The sequence below is a fragment of the Lepisosteus oculatus genome, chromosome 9 (genome assembly GCF_040954835.1).
Source record: "Lepisosteus oculatus isolate fLepOcu1 chromosome 9, fLepOcu1.hap2, whole genome shotgun sequence".
NCBI classification, from domain to species: Eukaryota; Metazoa; Chordata; class Actinopteri; order Semionotiformes; family Lepisosteidae; genus Lepisosteus; species Lepisosteus oculatus.
Genome location: NC_090704.1, coordinates 585,210 through 595,808, shown reverse-complemented (window position 1 = coordinate 595,808; position 10,599 = coordinate 585,210). Strand labels below are relative to the sequence as shown.

Below are 10,599 nucleotides of genomic sequence, written 5' to 3'. Positions count from 1 at the left end.
ACAGAGTGCAGGTATCCGAAAGGATGAATGTCTTGGTCCTGTGGCGTTTAAGGCACAGTGACCTCAGACCTCCTGTCTTGCCCATCATGACCTGTTTCCATATATAGCCTCTTGGGCTTTTTAAAGAAATACACGGCTCAGGGACCACACACACGGTCTCTGCTCCATGAAAAATGGGGAGCATCTTAAATGTGTAATTCCTTTCCCATTAAACTAAATCCGTTTAAAACAATACATACTAAAAACTAAAACTGGAGCATCTTGATTGGGCTTCCATCACCAAAACCCCCTTTCCCATTCAGTGCTTGAAGAGCAGGCAGTCCTGAAAGATCAGGCATCGACGTTTCTGTCTTTGTGAACGTGAAAGGAGTCGAAGTGAGAGCTGTTATTATCTGGTGTTCGGAAAGAGGGGCGAAATGCCCCGGGTTTGGTTTCCCACACAAGCAAAGAAGAACGTTTGCTTTTGTTGTGAAGGTACACGCTTGGAATCTTTGCTGCAGGGCTGTACCTGTTCAAGTCATACTGGGATGAAAGAGGCTTGGAATCAGAGTGTAGGATTGATAAGTCTGCCTTAAAACACAAAGTTCAAGTCCAATGCAATGGCGAAAAATACAGTTGCCTTTTATACTTATTGTTCCAGATGGGAAATTTACTTTACAGGCAGGTAACCAAACACAATACATAATACACGTAACACATCATGAACCCATTAGCAAATAAGAGTCTTACATGCATAACACGTATAAGATAAGAAAAACACGTTAACATCTTTAAATAATTCTCACAATTTAGGAAGAGGATGCAACGGATACATACATGATGAAAAAAGTAAACTATAGTTTACATAGTCCAAATTTAACAGTTTAATAGCTGTGGGAATAAATGATAACTTGGGTCAACTGCACTGAAATCTTGGTGGTTTAAATTGATACGCTGATGGAAGGATCTCAAATTCACTGTACAACTCATTCAGCCTTGGGATAAAATGGACCAAAGTGTCCAAACTCACTCCTCACCATTCTGACTTAGTTCTGAAAGGACAGAAATGGTGCAAAAATCCACGTGGCCTGGCAGAACTTGTACTCACTGAAAAGTGATCCGCTCGTGCTGTGCGGGTGGGCTTCTATCTCAGGGAACTGAGAAGGATGTTCTGTTTTGTCTTCAGTTCCATCATGTGAAGCCTAATCTTTTCTTGGGTGTAGGGTCTAAGAGAGGCTCCTGGGGGAGTCATGGCTGTGTCCCTGTATTCACTGTGCCGCCCTACCTAGAAGGATTTCTGTAGTCATGTGTTCAAAAACATTTTCAGTTTTCCTTTTTATATTGATTTATATGTTTTGGTGTATTTGAGGCTGAATTATTTTGCTGTATTTCTGCCTATGTATACTGTATAACCTACTATATTTATTTCTGAGGGTAAATAGATGACATTCTGATGTTAGAGCACTGCCTTCATCAAGCCCAAACGGATGACAAGTCTGACAGTTCAAGATTCGGCCTGTCTGGTGGGTCGTTCTGCAGTGCCCTTCCTCAGTTTATTAAGGTGTCTTTAGCTTTAGTTTACCCTCCAACGAGTATTAGCCTCTGTGACAAAACCATTAAATTACCTGTCAGTCTTAAAAGCAAACTTTGGAGTATTTTTCATCTGGCGTATATCGATGCTCGGTAAACACTGCTCCTGGTACCTGTTGGTTTTTAAACACAGGAAAGGCTCGTTTAAACAGCAGATGGTAATGCCAGGTTGGTATTTTCCTGCACATAGCATGAAAATCAACTTGGACGGTGCAAGTCCTTCTGACTTCCTGCAAGTCCGACTTCGTGGCCGTCTGTGAAACAGATTTATTGCTGAGCAGCAGGCTGCCCAGACAGGCTGTGTTGACTGGTGTCTGCTGTGTTCTGCACATTTCACAGAAGTATGTACTGTATGAGTCAACATCCTAAGAGTTACATTTCACATGTGCGATTGGCAGGTAGGCAAAGCTGTGGTCCAAGTTGCTCCCTCCAGATAAGGGTGGAGCAGATGCCAAGCTCACACGATCTCCACTGACTCAGAATGAGAGGAAAGTAGCAGATAAAAGAGGGTCTTGGGCTGCCCTGCGATTGCTGTATTGGCTGAGTACAGTACAGTACAGTTGGCCCCTCGCCTGCACATTACTGGCGAGAGATTTCTAATTGGACGTTCAAGGTTTGTGAACATGAGAGAATAAAATGGTTTCAGACTGCAGAGCGGTAAGAGGTCTTGTGCTATTCATCATGCTCCCTGTTTAAAGGGGATTGGAACAAAAAGCAGCTGGTCTCGTCACCACAGCCTCCTGTGTCTGGACCAGCTTCCTGGCTGGCAGTAGTCACGCACGTGGGTGATGTTTTATTATGCTTGGGATAATTTAACCCTCAATTCATATGGGATTACACATTAATTTAACATCACATCCATTTACTGTAGCTTTCAGTGATCGTTCAGCTAAAATAAACATTGGCTTCTGTATGGGAATTAAAACTGTAGAAATTGCACCTTGTCTTCCTTTAAGCAGTTTATTTCCATTTATGAATTTTTAGATGGTAACTTGCCTCCTGGAAGCAAGCCTGGAGCCAAACGTTCTCTGACACACACATATGGGAATTAAAGGTAAACTGTGAGTCTTTAATTAGAATTTGTTGTTGAATGAGCCCTAACTTATTGTGTGTTAGTATTAATTGAGTATGGAACTGCAAATAAGGTGTCGCCCTCATGTGTTTTCAGCACATGTGCAGGAGCGAGCGAATGCCCAGTTGCCCTCCTGGCTGTTGCAGCGGTGCGAAGCTGCGATCCTGCCAGTGGCCACATGCCCACTACAGCAGCTCCCTCGAGGTGCACCGCAGACACGTTCCTGGGTCCACTCTCACGTGACCTCACCGCACCGACGCCCCAAGGATCCTAGTCCACTATCCATGACAGGGCTGTCAAGGCCTTACGCACTCAGGTAAGTTGAAAATCCACACTTGAGGCAAATGAATCTCAACAGCATAAAAATTATTTGAATTTTTGGAGTGAATAATACTTTGTTAGCTGACTTCTCATTCTCAGTCCATTCAGGAAAGCTTCTTATTGTGATACACCATATGCACAAGAAACCAGTAGCAAAGTTTGGGCTACAGCTCAGAGATTATGAAAGCTTGAATTCATTTCACACCTCAATATAATGACTAATACACCTGTCTAAATGAACAAGACAGACACAGTCTGGAGATCAAAGGGTAATCCTGTTTCTCACAGGAGAACCAGGGATTTAGCTCCTTAAAAGTAGCATGCTCTTCAGTTCCTTCTTTCTGGTAGCTCTTAATCACCCTGTACCTCCAGTCATCAGTCTCAAGCTGAAATAAACTCTCATTAACCTTTAAATCTAATTTTCTGTCTCATTAGGGATTGTTACTGAAGTGAACCAGTCAGAGATTCCTTCCAACTAAGCTAATAAACTATAAGAATGTTTCCAGCTGGGAGCAACCCAATGGGTTTAACACTGACAGTGTAATGATGTTGAATGCAGGTTTCTAAACCTGGACACAATAAAGGCCAGCCTGCATGATATGCCTTGAAACCAGCTACATGTGTATGAGGCAGCTTTACATTGGGCCTGGTGTTGATTTTATTATGATACTTTTTCAATAAATAATAAACAATAAATCAATGTGCATCAAGCATAATGAAAATGACTCCTATAAATTGTTTATTGTATCCTGGGTCATGCAGTTTTATTCAAAAAGTTGCCTTTTTGCTGTTGTCTCTTCATGTACATAACCCTGCTGCTGTAGATTATGTACAGTGTTGTTATGTCCTGTAAAATCTGGTCTGGCCAACTTGACATGAATGAAAGGTAGCAGCTTCATTTATAAAAATGATTGAAATCTCTAGATTTTTCCGTGTATGGACATATATTAAAGCACAATATTATATCCTGCTCATTTCACCCTGCTGATGATTTTTATTGACCACTCTGTCCCTGAAGCAAGTGTCCGAATCCCCTTTCAGTCAAATCTGTTAGATTCCCAACAGCTGTGACCCCAGTTAGAGAGACAGAGAGAGAGAGAGAGCTTTGGAGTTAGCAGATATGATTTAGAGGCATCCCTGTATCAGTCTGTGCTCAAGTCAGAAACAGGTTTCTTGCATTAATCATTCTTAAGAATTCTGAAACTCAAGGCAATGTTAAAGAACATAACAAAAGTTTAAAGAATAAGAAATGTTACAAAAGAGAGGGTGTCATTTTTCCTAGTGAGTTTTGGTTGCACGTAGATTAACCTTGTCTCCAGCAACGTGTGTCCTTCTGAACCTCCTGCGCTGGCGGGATGAGAATTTCAGGACTTTGTGAAGCGATGCAGCCTCACTCAAACCGGAGCCAGACCTGAACTATAATTCTGTCACCAGCACTGAATGGGCTTCTTGTCCTGATTAGAGGGCTGGTAAACTGAGTTAGAGAGAGGTGCAGTCTGTGCTTTGATGCAGATATCTGCTCTATAAAAGCAGAAAAAAGCACTGATGTTGCATGAAAGCATTGTTTCCTCTTCACCAGTGGAGCAGAGTAAATAAATTCAGTTTATAAGCTGAAATATTGCAAATAATGTGGTTTCCAGGTTAATTTATTATTATGGTCAATTGTTTGACATCTTTTTGAAACCCAAGCGATGATTGCTTACCTTACAAACATTACAACCTGCACAGAAACAGAAACCTTATGGTAGAAAATAAGGGAAAAAAAGGAGAAATCAGGTAAAGTTACTGTATACACTGCTTTGAACCCCTGCACTGTCAGTAGAAAGTCAGAACTGCACTGCTTGACTCCTGAGAATGAGAAAGATGACCTCTTCAGAAGGATAATACCTGACCTAGCACATCTGTGTCTTCATCCAGGAGCACAGCAGCTGGTGCAGTAGATTCCAGAGGCATTCCAGGTTCACATCAGGGAATCAAAATACATTAAAAGTGAATCTGGCTCAATAAAATGTTACGGTTAGTTCTCAATTGTCTTAGCATTTTGCTGAAAACTGCATCAGTTTTAAATGAAGAAAAAATCAGTGACTTCAGTGTGGCTTGCAAGTTCCTTAATTGCAGTATTTATTTAATATCCCTTTCTCTGTCACCAGGGTGGAAAGAAAACAAATATAGCAACAAGCAAAGGAGGGACTAAAAGTATTTATGCTCAATATAATTGGCGAAAATCACCCCCACTGTTTCAACTACTTTGGAAGAAAGTACAGTGCAATGAGGGGGCAGTCTGCATAAAATATCAACCATCTTGCGCACTTCAGAGACTTACATTGACCAGTAGTCCAAATATCAGATCTCTGTCCATCCAGTATAAACATGTATTAAAAAATGAAACTTAAATGTTAAAAAGCCCATGCCTACAGGAATATTTATTTTACAGTAATGGCACTGCCATGTTCAATTATTGCAGACTGCAGTCTGAAAAAGGTCTTTAAATAGCAGCACTGTTTGGTGACAACATGATAGTTTACCTTAATCAATAAGAGTAATCTAACACCTTCCATACTGTGAATTTTCCATTCACGGCACCAGAAGGGCTGCAGTAGCAGCAAATGTTCTGAGTAGCAACTCATTCCCAGAGGCCAAGTATGCAGCAGTAGAAATTGGTCTAATATTTCAGGCCCTTTTTTAGATCGTATATACTTGATTGTTTGTGTCACAGTGTTGCAAATTTGCCAAACAAATGGAGGTCTGTATCCTGCACAGCTAGCAAATTACGCTGTGGCTGCTGTCGAGAGCTACAGTGGATTTGCACATTAGAAGAGGAGAAGCACAAAACTTTGCTCAGGTTTATTCCTCACTGCTATGGTACTATATTATGCTGTATGTTGATGAGGCTCCATGTTGTGCCAGGCACCTTAATTCTACACTTCTAGTCATTTTCCTGGGCCATTTTTCCAATTCCAGTTTCAGATTACATACATATTACTCGTACTTAATCCATCAAAGTGGTTAGAAAGTTTGGCCAGACGTACTCTCTGTCATGGTACTGACAGATTTTAGAGTCTGGCCAGACTTTCTAACCACATTGTTGAAGCTCCCAATCTGGGATCATTTAAAGAACAACGTGTTGGCATTCTTATATCAGAAAACATGGAGCCAAATGCACATGATGAGCTATGTCTCCATCTTCCGTTTGCATCCTTTTTTGCATGGTTATTTATGTTTCCCGATAGCTCAAGTACAGAACTGAACAGCCACAGTCCAGAAACTCTGTACTGGTCTCACAAAGCCAGTGAGATCACTGTGCAGGAGGAGACGATGTTGAACTTCGCAAAACCGTCTGGACTGTCTTTCACTCAGAACCCAAATTGCTAATTAAGCTTTACAAAGAAAATTATGTGACCCAATCTGAGATCATGCTGCCTTTATCTGAGGTCCACCTATGTTTTGTAAATGTCAACACAAATAGATTTTTTCCCCAAGTAATAATAGATCATGACAGGGGGATCTAACTGCTACTCTGAGAATGTATATGTAGTTATTTCTGTGAAAGGAAGGAGTTATGGACACATAGTCACAGATCTAAATTTGATCACACTGCTGGTGTTCAGCAGGTGCATGTCAGATTTGTTTTCTGTTTAAATGTTCCTGAAACATTTGTCAACGAGCAGAACTTGGCTTTCATGGCCTTGATATTCCTTTAACTCTACAAGGGATGTGTGCTCTGGTTCACACATTGACACAAGTACTTAGTGTTAGTGGCAACAAAACCTACAACAAGGCAACTTCAAATCTAGCATATTGCACTTTCTTCTCAGTACCAAGGGTATAAAGAGATCTTTTTTCATTTCAGAGGGTAGATAAAATCTTGAACATAGCAATATGTCAAAATTGATCTTTTCATTGCTGCTGTACATCACAGTACCATTGCACATGACAAATTTCTAGAAGCTAAGGATAATTACATTATTATTCTAAATAACGTCTTAATAAAACAATTTATTGGAGCTGGAGCTCCATGGCCTGAGTGAGCCCATTCTGTTCAAACTCAGCCCCGACTGGAATAAGGAAAGGTTCCCCTTCATTTGCTAAGGTTTCTGACACACTAAAGTTGATTTAGGATGCAGAAGAGAGGAATTTGTGACTTTTTTGGGAGTTCTTTCTTCTGTTAAAAAACGTTTCCAAATTATCCTGATGGCCTGAAAGACCTCCTCTCGTTTGTTCCTTCCTTACGTCTTTATGCTCTTCTAAAGTGGAACCTTCCTTGTGAGAACAGGTGGAATCTAGTGTATGTGGAAATGGACAACAGAAGGTGTTTCTTTACCCAAAGGGTTGTGAGAGTCCAGAACAAGCTGCTCAGCCAGGTTGTTAGACTTGATACCCTCACTTCTTTCAAGAAAGAGCTGCATGAGATTCTCAGAACAATTAGCTTCTAATTACCAAGCAGACTAAGGTAGATGAATACCCTACTCTCATTTGTAACATGTCTTATGTTCTTTGCCTTGAACCAGTGGCAATATGGCTCCTGTTGTTTTGTCCCAGTGTTATATCAGGGAAAGGGACAGTTAAACTAGGGTCTCCAGCAACAGGCTGACCAGCATTTTGACGTGAAACACAAAAAGCACCTGAAGTCACCCTGAGGAAATTTTAGTGCTTTGTCCAATTTACCTACTCTTTATGCTGTACTGTACAGTATGTCTGCCTTGGTCTGCTATGGCTTTCCACTGCTTGTGGCATGCCTTAGCACTCTTTACCACAGTTTCATAGTGCCTTACTGTGCTGTTTCCTGGGCCATGTTGTAAGGTTCTGTTGAGCTCCACGGCTGGATCAGAATTGTCGGATTGCTGAGTTTTAGTATGACCATCATAAAAAGCTAACTAGCATAAAATCCCTGTGCTTCAGTGACAGTGTTACTACATTTTACTAATGAAGATACATTTGGGAGATCAGACAAATGTTTAGCATTTTCAAAGCCTGCTGTAATTTAAATGTTTTGCAGATCCCGAGTTAAAGGCTAATTGCATACAAAGCTCTACAGACACTTTGGATTTATATTTGGCTCAAGCTTTTTGTAAAGAGACATAAAATTATACCAGATTTCCGGGAAGTCACATGCTTGATCTCTCACACTGCCAAAACATGTTTTGCATTATCATTTAATCTACATGAGTAGTTTTGTTGAACTCTTAATTAAGAGAAGAGGTGTGATTTGCATAGAGCCTTTTACTTGGGTAAGTGACTGGGCTGAGCAGAATGATGATGCTTTAAAGACACGATTGACAGACCCCCCCACTGCAAAGAGGGAGGAGCCAGCAATGAGGTGGAGAGGCGTGTGAAAATGAAACGAATCAGAACGAAGAGTGATATAAGATAAGATCACTTTATTGGCCATATACAATTTCTTGTATTAGGATTTTTTTTTTCACATACCCCACCTTGATCTCCATGAGACACACACACAGAGACAGGGAGAGAAGCTTGGGGTCAGAGTGCAGGGTCTGCCATTTATACAGCGCCCCTGGAGCAGTTAGGGTTAAGGGCCTCGCTCAGGGGCCCAGCAGAGTCGGATTCCTCTGCCAGCGACGGGATACGAATCAGCAACCTTCCAGCACAGGCGCAGATCCTGAGCCACAGAGCCACCGCATATATTGATACAACAGCAACTCTAAATGGACAAGATTAGGGTTTAATCTATTCCAAAACTTTTTTTTTAACTTCACTTTAGAGGTTGATTTTGAAGACACAATGGCATTTGCGAATGGCTCTTTAGTAAACAGGTGAGTAGAACAGTCATCCCCAAATGGTGGTGTTACAGCTATGGCACAACAAAACCTCAGGATTATCTGTTGGAAATCTTTGGGTTTTGTTAGTGGGATTATAATCCTTCTTGGTTATTTTTGCCTGGTGCTTTTCCTTTGGTGATTCCTCAGTGGCATATTCTGTTAATTACAGTCTTCCTGTAAATGTACAATAGCTTACATTGTCATGTGTTTGCTATGAAGAAAAAAGTGAGGAACAGAGAGGCCTGAATATTGATCTCACAGAGCTACTTAAACCACCTTCAAGAAAATAATGAAGACAAATGTCCAAACAGGATGAAACTCTTGGTTCTGTCTTTGAAAGATGTTCTTACTGGTACTGTGAAATTAAAGTTCTGGAGAGCATTAATAGTCTTTCTTGTTAATTGAATGGCATTTTCCATTCGCACAAATTTTAACATATTACACATTGGAGTACAAAGTCAGGATAAATAGAGGCTATTGTTCCATATTGCTTCAAGATGCCAGACTCATACTCTGCTTTCTAAATTACAAAATGTATGTTCTAAGCAAAAGGCTTTGTCTTGTAAACACAAAGGCTTGCAAGCCATTAATCTCAACAGGGGTATTTCTATAACTCTATAACTCTTTCTATAACAAAGTGCCTGTTTACAATTTTTAAAGCAGTTGTTTCCAATCTTCACTAGTAAACCTTTTTACAGTCCTCCCCCCCCATTTTTTTTTCTTAAGCAATACATATGGAATCTGTTTATCATTGCAGTCTGAAGTTCAAACAGTTTTAGTACATAAACTCTCCTTCACAAGTTAGGGATTAAAATGTTTACAAAACAGCAACACACCTTAACAATTGAGTCCAGTTGTTTTTAGACAAAAGTTATGATTTCTATGTTACAGCCATCTTTAGAGATAAAACACAAAAGGGTAAAACAATAAAAACAGCTGTGCTCCTTCTGTGCTGCATTTAGGAATGCTCAGGACACTTGCAGTGTGTTGTGACAGGTGTGCACTCTGACAGGACTACAGTACAGCAGGATCACAGACACATTCTTTGAGTGAAAATCTGTCTTTGGAAACTCCACCAGAACAGCAAAACTAGGCTGCCCCTGTAGTCCAGTACAATTCAGTGTAGTTCATATTTTCAGCAGCATTTCACCATGATACACCTTTGAAGGGCAAAAATGTATTAATCATTTTTGGACCATATGATGGAGAAACATGTCTGTCGGAAAGCTATTTCTTCTGATACAAACATGTTCGGGCTTGTGGCCAAGTCAGACTTGTTGAAATTCTTCCTCTGCACTTTCAGGGCCGAAGGTGGGGCATCCAGGCGGCGTGACCTCCCTGCAAAGCTTCACTGCCGTCCAATGAAAGAGGAGCCCATGGTGGTCAGGCCCCCTTGGCTGCTGACTCTTCCCTGTGCCAGGGAATACCGGGCTGTCTTTGAACAAGCAAGTCACTTTGGTGTCTTCAAACAGTCCTCTTACTGAGCGTTTTATTTAATAATGTTTATTTGTTAACATGGAAGTGTTGAGCTGTTGAGCACACACAATTCTGTGTGGAATCCTGTGCTTTGAAGAATCTTGTTTCCTTGTAACATCCCTCACCATACAGCGCCATCCCAATGATATTCCAAAGTAAAAAGTTAAAACTATCTAAAGAAAATTGCCTTCTGCTGTTGTCTCCCAAGTATTAGCTATACTTAATTCCAATTGCTATGGTTAATCCATCTATATCAGTAAGGACTGGCTCTCCCGGGAAGCTATCTGTCAAAGGCTAGAGTGCTGTAATAACTTGATGTTTCAGAGCCCAAATTATTTCTGGGGCATCTGAGCCTTTGGAACTTCTGAAAGACTGTGGTGT

The 10,599-nt window shown here is 40.8% G+C and overlaps 1 long non-coding RNA gene across 1 annotated transcript; it reads left to right on the top strand.

The window, feature by feature from the left end:
* The first annotated feature begins 272 nt into the window (after positions 1-272).
* On the top strand, positions 273-10,368 carry LOC107078366 (uncharacterized). The gene is made up of 3 exons (XR_001479311.2): positions 273-2,623; positions 2,738-2,957; positions 10,046-10,368. It is a non-coding gene; the product is annotated as an uncharacterized lncRNA (long non-coding RNA).
* Positions 10,369-10,599: the final 231 nt, after the last annotated feature.